General features: G+C 49.7%; 1 protein-coding gene and 1 long non-coding RNA gene across 5 annotated transcripts in view; one reads left to right on the forward strand and one right to left on the reverse strand.

Moving 5' to 3' along the window:
• IQSEC2 (IQ motif and Sec7 domain ArfGEF 2) overlaps positions 1–12,989 on the reverse strand; it is a 176,780-nt gene that overhangs the window by 94,931 nt on the left and 68,860 nt on the right. The gene's annotated exons all lie outside the window — the stretch shown is intronic.
• Positions 1,427–4,323, forward strand: LOC309360645. Its single transcript, XR_014164238.1, has 2 exons — positions 1,427–2,285; positions 3,952–4,323. It is a non-coding gene; the product is annotated as an uncharacterized lncRNA (long non-coding RNA).

Here is a 12,989-nt window from a genome sequence, read left to right on the forward strand (position 1 = left end):
GTTCAAAAGCTGGCCGTCTCTTCTTATCTCCATACAAGGAAAAGTTACATCTACTTAATGTCTGTATATCAAACTGCTGTTGAAGATCAGCAAAAGAAAAAAAGACAGACAGAGATACAGCAGCTCTGGGCAGGCTTGCTGAAACTCCTCAACACGCTTGCTAAGGACCCTGTCATTTTATCACCACTCATTTGCACATTCAGTCTTGCTCACACAGCTTCTGTCTGACACACTTGCTCTAGGCTCTTGCAAACACTTGCATGCGTCCACACACACACAGTCTCTGCGTGAGCTGAAGCCCCCTTGTCAAAACTAGCCCCAGAGCACAAAATGGGCCCACACCCCAGCTTCCTTATCTCCATGGCATAAAGAGAGATGAGAGTGTCCTTATTTTGTAACCTGAGGCTGCAGCGTGATGTGAGGGAGAAGGTAGTTTGTGTTAAGATGTTAACGGAGATCAGCAGGGTCTAGGGTGGAGTGAGCTGCGCCAGGGGTGCAGTGTTTCTCAAACTTGGGTCGTCAGCTGTTGTCGAACTACAACTTCCACCATCCCTGACCACTGGTCCTGCTTGCTAGGGATGATGGGAGTTGTAGTCCAACAACAGCTGGGGACCCAAGTTTGAGAAACACAGGTAAGGCAAATGCAAAGGGATGTTGCAAGCATGGAGGAAATGAAATCCAGTATTTCCTTTTATGGGGACAAAAGCCCCACAGGTTCACAAGACCAACACCAGTTGTCTTGCTGGGCACCTGCTAACTCCCTGTGGGCCTAAGGCCAGCCTCCAGAGCCCCCTGGCAGCAGTGACAGCAGAGCAGAAGAGGGGAACTACCAAAGGCATCTCGCTTCGCCGCAGCTGAAGGAACTATCTACAGCTGAGAGCAGTACCCCCATAATCTTGGCTCTTTTCCCACTTGGTGACCAGAACATTCTGCTATTGCTGGGGAAAGACCCCAGAAATCCAGCCCATTCCGCCTGATGTTAAGAACAAAGGAAGCTGCCTTGCACTGAGCAACAGCATTGGCCCATCAAGCTTAGGATTGTCTAAAGTGGCCAGGAGGTTGGCATTTCCAGCCCTACCTGGAAATGCCAGGGCCTGGGAGCTGCTGCATACCAAGCAGGGGCTCCACCACTGTGCTATGACCCCCCCAGCCTTCTACATCCTAGGGAGCTACAAGCAACCCCACCCTCAGGGCTGTCATGGGAACCAGGAAGTCTAGGAAATGCTGGATTTTGTGGATAAGCATAGCATGTTGAGACATGGGAATGGCTTGGAGTGAGCAAGTTGCGGGTAGTGGGTGTGAGTGGCTTACCTGCAGCCTGTGTGCCTGGCAGGGGAAGCTAGCTGCGAGTGGAGAAGCGACTGAGCAGAACAGCAGTACTGGTGCAGAGTGGGACACGTGGACGACCTATAGGAGGCAGCAGAGAGACGGAGCAACAGAGAGAGAGAGAGAGACAGAGAGAGGAAGGGAGATGTGTGTAGGGAAATAAATGAAGGAAGAGATATGTGTGGACACAGATGGAAGGAATGTGCCCGAAGGAGTGGGTGGATGGATGGGCAGAGAGAGGGGAAGGAAGAGAAGAAAAAACACAAAGTCAAGAAAAAGAAGGACAGCACTGAACAAACAGGAAAAAAAAACATAGCAACACCCCCTGGCCAAACGAAGAGACTCAGCCACACACTGGGCCATGGAAAGGGGGGAGAGGGAGGGAAAGAGAAAGAGAAACAGAGAGCAGCAGTTCCCTGGGGACAAGGATTAGAGGCCACAGCAGCTACAGGTGCAGGAAGAGATAGGCAGCAGAACACTTGGCGGGTCACAGAACTGAGGGCCGCCTGGCGTGAAAGAGCAAGAAAGCACTTGGGTGGGGAGGTATTCAGGGATCAAGGAGACAAAAGCTACAGTAGGTGAGACAGAAAAAGCAGGGAACTAGCCTAGAGAGAGCCAACAATGCTGACAACAAGCTGAGGTACTTGTTCCTCAGGAGGAGTGGAGCAGAGGGTCAGAAGCGCAGGGCACCAGGGGTGAGGGTGAAGCGTCAGCAGGGCTAGGCTGCAATACACATGGAGGGATGTTTCGAAGGGGTCCTTCACCCTCCAGGAAAACTGATGTGCAGGTCTTTGGTTGACTACAGCTGCATGTGCAACATGGCGTGGAACTCTCTTGGCAGCCTTGTGGGTCTCTGCCAATCCCACGCCTCTCTTAGCCAGCAGTTTGCCCCTTCCCCTCCAGCTGCAGGAGGGGAAGCTTCTGGGGCAAAAGCAAGTCTCACTTGAAAGGCTCCGAAGGTGAGCACTTGGGGGTGTACCTGATGGGAGGCAGGGAAGACTGGAGAGTATGTACATGTTGGTAAGCATGCACACTGAGCTGCCTGGGTCACATAAGGTCAGAAGGAAGGATCTGCTAGGGAAGCTGCACAGGAGGAGCAGGAAGGACCCTTGGGACTGCAGAGTTCAAAGAGAGGCAACCCAGAGGGATCAGGATGAAAGCAGCAAGTTTCTGCCTCTCCCACCCACCCTCCCCTCAAGAGAGTGACACCGAAGAGGATGAGAAACCCGGGTCCACATTTCTTCCTATAATAGCCCCTCCCCCTCCCCTCAAAAGCCCTGTTGTTTTCTCATCAAAACATGAAGGAGGCAACCAACTTGGAGAAAGGGGTGAAGATTAACACCCCCCACCCCATATGAGGAAGCAGGTAAAGGAGAAACGTTGGAAGGGAAGGGCAGCTGCCACCAGAGCTCAAGGCGGGTCCATTTCAACATGTTTTGTGCTGTTTCATCCTAAGCAAGACTTTGCCTCATATCCTGTTTTCAGCCCCAGATTTCAGTCCTGGAATATCTGCTCTCTATTGCATTCCAGTGCAACCCCTCCCCTCCAAAACCTGGAATTCCAGAGTGGCTATGATTAAGCATGTAAAAGGGTGGGGGATCAGGATAGCGTTGGTTCTCAGTGGCTCCCACTAAAGCCCCCAGACACAAAATAAAAGGGTATACAACTGGCAAAGGCTGTGAGCAGAAGGCACAGCGACCTCTTTCCCCAGCACACCTTTACTTTCTCCCACTCGTCACTTTCTTGACGCCTATAGGAAATGCTGCAACAGGATGCAAAAGTTACCCCACCCTGGCCCTGGAGGGAAGATGCAGTCCCACTTCCACGCCCCCCCCCCTTTGGAGCAGGCAGGCTTTGACCCTCCTATTGAGTCATCTCAAGGAGTGGCTTGCCAGGGCAAAAGTAACATATGTGCCACTGAGCATGTCCAGACTGTCTTCACCTCAACACTCAGTAACCCCAACCAGTCCTGACACAGTGCAGATTACAAAGCAAAGCCCAAGATGTGAGACTTCAAGGCAGGCCTGAGTGCCCAGTCACTGACAGGAGAAGTAAAGGGACTTAGAGGTCCTAAGCACTTTCTTTCTGAACAAGACCCAGGCCTGTCCTAGGCTTGTCCTCTTTTTCCAGGACACGTCCTCTTTTTCAGGGGTAAAATTTGAGACAAATTGCATTTATTTGCTTTGAATGGCCGTCATAGCATTCTCATTTTGCTCTTCCAAATATGGCAACCCTATGACTAACCTGCTGCTCTTGATTCCAAGTGTGGCTCAGCGGCGTAGTGGGAGGGGGGCTAGGGGCCGGTGGCCCCGGGCACAAAATTATGAGACGGGTGCAACCAGGCGCCCCCACAGCAGGCTCCCTGCTGAGATCCTGCCGTCTTCCGGAGCCACCCCAGCTGCCCAGTCCCCGGGGGGCACAACATTTGCCCTGCCCTGGACACCAGCAACCCCTGCTATGCCACTGCTCCTGCTGCTTGCAAACAAAAACTCGAAAGGATGGGTCTTCCGTTCTTTGTCCAGAGGCATGCTGCTTCTGCACAAAACCAGTGCCTGCTCCTGCTCCAGTCACTTTCTTTCCCAACCAGTCTTCTCTTTTCTCTTTCTACCACTACTTCCTCCACAGGCACAGAGTTAAGAACACCTGAGACAAACAACATAAGTAAGTTTTGCTTCCTGTGTACATATTTTACTGCACATTATAAAACACTGAAGAACTCAAGTGAGGGAATGAGAAGGATGGGGAAATAGGCGGGGGTGGGGTGGGGGTCTGTACATGGCTCTCAACAGGAATTCAAGAAAAAAGCCCTGCCATGGGACACTTGAATCAGCCATGAATAAGAAAGAGGGAGGGGTTGCGATTCCAGCAGGCCGGGCCAACAAGCCCCCGAAGAGAAAGTCCTCAGCTTAGCAGACGGCTGCAAGAGGCGTGATCCTCCCCAGCTAACTGCCTTGAGACAGAGGTTTAGAAGCTCATTAATAAAGTAATTGTATTATTCTTCTTCTTCTTCCTGCCTTGCTTTCCTGTTTCGTGTTTGGGCTTTGAAAGAGCTCCATGGATCCGCCCTTTCCCCGCTCCGGGGGGGGGGGAATGGTTTCTGCGAGGAAGCAGCGCCGCGACTCCTGGCCTGGAGAGAAGCCCCGCATTTCTGGGGGAAGCACCAAGCCAGCGCATCATGCACGCTCGGGGGGGGGCACCACCCCCTGCCAGCCCCCCGGAAAGTGGCCGCCCCCCGAGCAGCCTCGCCCTCCTCTGCCTCCCCGCTCCTTTCTCCGTTTTGCAGGTATTCCGGGGCAGAGTCCCCGCCCCCCCCCGCTCCACTCACACGTCGCGCTCCATCTCCGCCTCCTCCTCTCCTCTTCCCGCAAACTTCTCTCCTTCCACGCGCAACACACCCACTTCTTCCAGCGGGGGGGGGGGGGGTCGGTGATCTCCCCCCCCAGAAGCGAGGCGTCGCTCTTCCTTTTCTCCCTCTCCGTCAGCTGATCGCCTTCCACGGAAATCCCGGGCTGGGCAGGGGGGGGGGGAGGGAGAGCATTTGAGTTAACATGTGAAATGCTGGTTGTTTGTTGGCAGGATCTTTGAGAGCTGGTGTGGAGCTGGTGCGGGCGGAGGAGGAAGAGACGCGAAGTGATCCAGACGGCGCTTCCCTCTGAAGGAACTACTCAATCTCATTAGACCATTTTAGAAAATCATTTTTCAGCCTATAGCAATTTTGTTTGAAATGAACAGACTCATCAAAAGAGAAAAGTCCATAAAATAATACGGGAAGTGTAATGCTTGACCCAGCAGCAAATCGCTAGGTAAAGGTAAATCCATTTGTGGCCGACTCTGGGGTTGCGGTGCTCATCTCGCTTTATTGACCGAGGGAGCCGGTGTACAGCTTCTGGGTCATGTGGCCAGCATGACTAAGCCGCTTCTGGCGAACCAGAGCAGCAAACGGAAACGCCGTTTACCTTCCGGAGCGGTACCTATTTATCTACTTGCACTTTGACGTGTTTTCAAACTGCTAGCTTGGCAGGAACTGGGACTGAGCAACGGGAGCTCACCCCGTCGCGGGGATTCGAACCGCTGACCTTCTGATCGGCAAGCCCTAGTCTCTGTGGTTTAACCCACAGTGCCACCCGCAAATCGCTACAATTTAGCAAAACAGCAGGAGAAACCAAACAAGAATGAAAGGACTTGGAACCTGCTATTTCCCTGCCCCCATTGCAACGGGCATAGGAGCCAACTCCTAGGGGCCAAGGGGTCTTTGCCCCCCCCCATAAAATATTTGAGGGGACTGGGACCTCCCAAAGGTGATGGGTATTGCCATGCAAATGGTGTGCGTGCACCGCATCATGTGATCAGTTATGCAGGGCTGGGCTTACCTGCCCCCCCAAAATTTTTGTTCAAGTTGGCACCTTGGCAATGGGTCTTAGTGAATGCAGCCACAGCCCATCAAAGAGTCCAAACATCCCTGTACCTTCCCAGCTTACAGTAATTCATACTGTGGCCATTTGTATAGAAAAGAAACCCCCAAATACATCAACTGACACATGCCACTCGTTTGTCAGTTTCTCTTTCTATCACTGTTTGAACTTGCTCAGAAAACCTATCCACAACCTGTGGTAGGAAGGGAACCAAGAAAGGCACAGAAATAAGAACTTCTGTCTTCTCCAGCTCAGCATTGCCAACACAAAAATCTGGCTTGCTTGATCCGCAGAAATCAACAAGAGAACTTTTTTGCAATATGCGGATGCGCAAATTTAGTGACTGTTAAAGGTACAGCAGCAGAGGCAGATTGAAAAGCTGGCAACCCTACCCCTCATCAGTTAAAACTGATTCCTATTCCAGAAAGTGTGGGGGGGAGTAATATAGGCCAGTGGTGTAATGGAATCAGAATGGGGGACAGAGTGCAGCTCCATGACTTTTAAGAGCAGGAAGATTATCGGCCTGAGCACCAAAGTATCAAAGCCTTCTTTTCTGGCAAGTGAATGAGGTGATAAGGAGGCTTTCAAGTGTATTTGTTTTTTGATTTAACAGCTTAGAATAGAGGAAGTCAAAGAATGAGGGAGGAAATCTAGCAGAGGCTGACACTACTTTCATTTCCTTTTGTAATTAAAAGCTAAAGATTGCATTTCAGCTGGCTGAAGAATTTTTCCTAATGCCCACTATGTTTTACAAGCTGAACCTCAGCTGCCTGCACTCTTTGCCTCTTCCTGGAGCCACGGCTATGAGGGCTGTCCTATTGAGCTCCTGCACTTAATAATTTACCATCATACCTCTCATCCTAGCTCTCCACTATTACCCAATCTAGATAATCTTAAGAACAGAATTCGCCTTTGCTAGATTCTTTGCAAGTACTGACAACACCAATTGCTTCGTGCACATAGCATAACTAATGGCAAGTAACATACTCCTCCCCCCCTCTGCCCATGTGATCTGAGAGTTATATCATTCCCTCCCGCTTAACTATTATTTTTACCTGATGCATCTATTCTGTTGTTTTGTTTACAAGGACCAAAGTCGTAAATAGGCAAATCTGTGTATGCACATGCACACATACACAGTATACAACCATCCCACCCACTCAGTAATAAGGTTTCCCAATCCTATCCATTGTGAGAGGCTGAGGTTTTGCTTTACTAGCTTGTATCAAGCCACTCATAGTAAAATATGGGGGTCTCTTTTGGTCAGCAGGAAAGATCCCAATTACATCTCAAAGTGTTTTAATGTACACCAGTTATTCAGTTCCAAATATTTTAACATCTAGGGCAGTGGTTTTCCAAGGCTGTGGCGCATCATATTATTCTAGCTGCTAGCAGGAGCGGATGGTAAGTGTGGTGGGAAGATTCAAGGACAATCATTATTATATTTTGGGAATGATTCATGTTCTTATGTAGCTGCATTTTTAACACTTTCTGGATGTCCCCTGATCATATTATAAAGTAGTTGTGTTCTAGATTGTATATCAAGCACTGCTAAGAGTTGTTTCTTTTTGTTTTCCAAAGTAAGGTAAAGGTAAAGGTACCCCTGCCCGTACGGGCCAGTCTTGCCAGACTCTAGGGTTGTGCGCTCATCTCACTCTAGAGGCCGGGAGCCAGCGCTGTCCGCAGACACTTCCGGGTCACGTGGCCAGCGTGACGAAGCTGCATCTGGCGAGCCAGCGCAGCACACGGAACGCTGCTTACCTTCCCGCTGGTAAGCGGTCCCTATTTATCTACTTGTACCCGGGGGTGCTTTCGAACTGCTAGGTTGGCAGGCGCTGGGACCGAACGACGGGAGCGTACCCCGCCACGGGGATTTGAACCTTCGACCATGCGATCGGCAAGTCCTAGGCGCTGAGGTTTTACCCACAGCGCCACCCGCGTACCTTGTTTTCCAAAGTACTTATTATCAATTAAAAAAATCAGTGTGGCACAAGCAAATTTTTAATCTGGCCCAGAGAAAAAAGTTTGAGAACTTCTGATCTAAGGGGTGAGATGGCATGCAATTAGAAAGTATGTGTATTTGTTCTATGTACATGTACAAAGCTGCTTCCTGGCTCATAGGGAAGAATTTGTGGTCTTGATTACTATCACTTTCAATTTCTTTTGTCAGGGTGTAAAAGACCACAGAGCAATGACAGTTCATTTGGCATTTTCATAACCATGAATTCACTGAGCACAACTTGAACATACCTGGTGTTTTCTTTGCCTCTACATTGGAAGTTAGGGGATGGAAGGAAGATGTTTGAGAAATTCAGTCTACATGAATTCCAATACAAACCAATCTGATCTGCATGTCCCAAATAAATGCACAGATCAGGACATATCATATTGGCTTGAATATAAGCCGCACCTGCAAATAAGTCGCACCTGTAAAATTCAAAGGGTGGGGGGAGAAAAAAAGGACAATCCCAGAATATAAGCCGCTCCCTTAAAATAGGGTTACAGGCTGAAAATCGCTGAGGTTGGTGGAATTGTAACTCTGAGCCAATTTAAGCCTTTGAACTTGCAAGCAAAAGTTACCGTACAATTGCTAAAATCACAAATTGCTATTCAGTTGCTACAATTCTGCAGACACTCACACCCATAAATGGTTAATGAACAGCCTCAAGCTTGCAATTCGGCAATGAAACATTTTTTTGTTCCGTTTTACTGTATGTCTGTTTCAGCAGCGATATCATAAAAGCCCATTTTTGTAAGGTTGCGAATTTAAGCCGCACTTTTAACCATTCACCGTTGGAATTTGGGGGGAAAGTGAGGCTTATATTCAGGCCAATTCTGACCCAGTTCACAGTTCAAAAACATATACAAATATGTATTTTAAAAACTGAGTGAAATGCTACAAACCACCTATATTATTTTGCTAGGAAAAGAAGATATGGAGCAGTCTTTGTCAACCTGGTGCCCTCCCGTTGTTTGCTTGACTACAATTCCTACCAGCACAGAAACACCCCATGATGGTGCGTTGGCTGGAGCTGATGGAAATTGCAGTGCAACAACATCTTGGAGAGCACCAGATTGGCGAGGGCTGGTGTAGAGGTGGTGAGGACCCACCTTTGAGAAGGAAGTGGTGTCTTGTCCTTTGCACGGGGAGGCAGGACTCTCAGTCTCCCCATCTCTGTTTAGGAATGCTCAGTGCCCTTTGATCCCAAAGAGGGGAAAAGCAAATGACCACCTTGCTTCATTCAGCACAGCGTTCCCATCCTTTGAGGGAATACGCACTAGAGGGCAGTGTTTACTGCACAGAAACACCCCGACCACTAGACTCTTGCTGTTCACATTTCCTTGGCTTCACCTAGGCAGCTGCAGCTTTGGAGCTCCTCTAGTTCTAACCCCAGCTGATTTTGCTTAGCAGCAACAGGCACTCTGTGCACTCTTGAAAGTACTCACTACTTTACCTAGCCCAGGGTTGAGCATCAAGACTGAGGCAAGTCCCAGGGATGAGCCCTCAGTCTGCTGTAAGTGTGAACTCTGGTCATTCATCCCACAAGGGCTGGCTCTCCTTATGTCAAAGACAGGGAACCTGTGCCCTTCCAATGTCCTGAGGCACCAGCTCCCATCAGCCCCAGGCAGCATGCCCAATTGTCCAGGGTGATGGAGTGCAGCTGAAGGCCATAGCTCCCCCAACCAAGGGGAAACCAAGGGCGCAACCAGGCAGATGGAGAGCCAGACTAAGGAGGCGGGTGGGGAGCACATTCATGCAGCTGTTCTGGGAATATAATACTTTGATTCACTTTTCTTCCGCTTCCACACATGCAAGCCACAATTTTCTTCAGAGAACAAGTCCTTCTACTTGGCATAGCTATAGTCACAAGACACCCCCCCCTTACAAGCATAAAATGGTTGTACTGACACTGTGATGGGAGGGGCACATACAAACAGGTGCTTGCCTAAAGCTGCCTTCTTGGTGACAGAATTACAGAGGTGAGATTCCAACAGGGAACTTTGGGACTTGCAGCTCACAGTTTTGGTCATCACATCATCTCTTATTTGTCTCCTGACCTTCTCCTATCCCCTTCCGGAGCATGGGGCTCAAACATTGGCCTCTCCCCCATGCACAGGGATTGCATCACATGTATGCTTTGTGCAGCACCCAGCATGCATCTGGCACCCATAAATGCCCAGCAAACGCTCAGTATGAGCCAAGGAAGGTGTTATCTCAATGCTGATTTGTTTACGAAGGTAGTCAGAGTAGAGCAACAAGAGATACTGTACATTTACAGAGCAATGCTATGCATATTGCTCAGAAGTAAGCCCTGTTGTGCTTGGTGAGGCCTACCACTCTCAGATAACTGGGTTTAGGGTTAGGCCATTTAGATCAATAGACTGAAGCCTGGCTTATTCGCTGTTGGACTCTTGGTGCTTTCAGACAGGTCTTTACTGTGGGATCAGGGCTCCTCTTGCATGCAAGGGTTTTTGTTGTTGTTTTTGCGCAACCACATAATGCTGTTGGCACCAAAATGCCAGCCTGTATTTCTTCCAAGTGTTGCCAACATCCTGTTGCCCTCTGTGTAGCATTAATCTTGGTTTATGTGAGCAGACGCTGCTCTGCAGTTGCCGTCACCTCCCCCCACTCCACCCCACCCCACTGTAACACCACAGATCAGGACATGCCACCAGCACCAATGGTCCCATGTCTGTCGCATTTTGATACACTTATGCAAAGTATTAAGGTGATACATTCATTAACATAAGAATGTTAACACAGACACACTATAATTACATTTGCCTCCTGCCTGCCCTTCCTAAATTTAGCCTCACAACAGTCTCCCAAAGGAGACACATGCCAGAAGCAGGTACAGAAAAATTATGTTTGCCCTGAAGAGACAGACACAGCACCCTCCTCACTGCATCTGCACCTATCCTAAAACGTGGTTGTGTGGATCTGAGGCACCAAAAAAAGAGCGCTGTGGAGCATCCTCCAGACTGACTCTGGATTTGCAGTCTTAGTTTTTACAAGATGCCTTACGATTCTTGATCTGCTTCAGTTTATCATTTATAAATAGCAGCAGAGTTGTCGGCACCTAGTCCTGCAGGATGCTCCCTTTAATAATTGCAGCATCACACAGAGGGATTCGGTAGCTGCTTCGTCTTCTTTTACTGCAGCAGTGTAAAGAATGAGAGAATCCGCCTCTCCCTGCAATGCAGCTCTTAAAAGCATAGGAGCTCAATTTGGAGCAGCATCTGGCAACCTTAATTATGAGAGCCACGGCAACAGAGAGCCAGTTGGCGCAGCTTCAGTGCCCTAGCAAGACTTTACAATTGAGTTACAGGTTTCAATATGCTGGAGGTAGCAGGAGCCATATGGTCAGGTCGACTGTGTACCACAGGTTTGTCCTCCGTTATGTTGGAAATGAGCCCAGAGCCTAGGAGTGGCTCTTTTTAGGGACTGAGGCAGCATTGGCTCTAAAAGATCCTGGATTGTCACAGAGCCATTGGCTGTAGGAGCATTCAGGTGATTTCAGAGGTGTGTGTGAAGGTTGACGGTATGCAAGGGCACGGAGCCAACCCCTCCTCAAGTTACTAAGACCAGGAAAGACATATTTTGAAAGTCAACTAGAAGCAGAACAGTGAAGACTGTTGTACCTTATATTACATCGGCTGACCCCCCCCCCAAAAAAAAAAATCAAACACAATTGATGTTACTTGTTAGGCATGAGTGGCAGGGTTGCCTGCAATGCTTCTGAATATTCCGCACAAGCAACTATATACAGAAAAGTAAAAAACCAAAAGTGAGCTACTGAAATGAACCCCTGCTTCTCCACCAGCCACAAAAATATAGCCTGATATTTAAACACTGTTATGTACTGAGTTGAATAGGATCCAAACTGCAGCAGTCTGATTGGTCCTAGAACAATAGGATTCAGAATGCAGCAGTCTGATTGGTCCTAGAACAATGCAGCAGTATGATTGGTCGGCAGGAGCCACCCAATCCAGCTCCAGATAGAAGTGAATCCACAACCTGATTGGCCTACAGGAGAATTCCGGAATTAGCCAATCACGTGCAGCCCATTGTGTAAATAATGTATATAAAGCAGATACTTTGAGGGGACATCCATTCATTCCTCCTCACCACTATGAGCTGAATAAAAAGCATGAAATCACTTTGTGACTCTGAGTATATTTCACTGGTGACGAGGATGGGATCCTGCTGAGCTGACTGCCACACACAGCACCGCAGCACCGCCACCTGCCGCACCGCTGCCTCGCACCATGTATCCAGGCTTCAGCTCCGGGACACAAGGAACTCAGAATGGCAACCGACAGCAGCTTCTCGCCGTTCAACCCAGCATCTGGAGACTGGGAAGCGTACACCTCCCGTTTCACCTTCCTCCTAGAAGCCAAAGGGGTCACCGACGAAGAAGACGCCAAGAAGAGGGCAATATTCTTCAGCGTCTGCAGAGAGAAGGCGTTTGAAATCACCCGGGCTCTCCTTGTGTCTGAAGACGTCGCTACTGTTCCATACAAAACAATAATGGAATGGCTGAAGGGGCACTTTTCGCCGTAGCCCTCAGTGGTGGCTCGTCAAAATGCCTTCTACGCAAAGCGGCAAGCCCCTGGGGAAACCATAACTGGGTTTGTGACCTCTCTCCGCCAAGCCGCCCGGTTCTGCAACTTCTCAGAATTGGAGAACATGCTTCGTGACCGCCTTGTCGGTGGCCTGAAGGATGAGAAGCTGCAACGATGCCTCTACGCTAAGAAGGACCTAACGTTCCAGGTCGCCCTGGAGGAGGCCCTGGCAGCAGAAGCTGCTGAGAGGTCGACGCAAGAGGCACGGCTGAGCCTGTCGCCCCAACCAAGGGTCCACCACGAAGACCTCACCGATGACTCAGGATCTGACAGGGAGGAGGTGCACCGAGTACAGCAGCGCACTCAAGCAGCGCACAGACCACGGCTGCCTCGACGAGAAGGAGGGAACTGCGCAAGCTGCGGGGAGAATCACGAGAGGAGGACCTGCCGTTTCCGCAACGCAGAGTGCAGGCAGTGCGGAAAATTGGGGCACATCGCTCGGGTGTGTCGGGCTCAGCCCACCCGACGCCAGGCATCAGATGACCGATCCAAGAGCCCCAGGGCCCAACGCACCAAGGCAACTCGACGGAGCTCACAGACATCCAGGTATACCAGTTGCCCCACCCCAACGTAGAGAAAATTTATGTAGAGGTATAGATAGAGGGGCCCCCGTGCCGCATGGAG

This window comes from Podarcis melisellensis (genome assembly GCF_964234715.1).
Source record: "Podarcis melisellensis genome assembly, chromosome: 17".
Taxonomy (NCBI): domain Eukaryota; kingdom Metazoa; phylum Chordata; class Lepidosauria; order Squamata; family Lacertidae; genus Podarcis; species Podarcis melisellensis.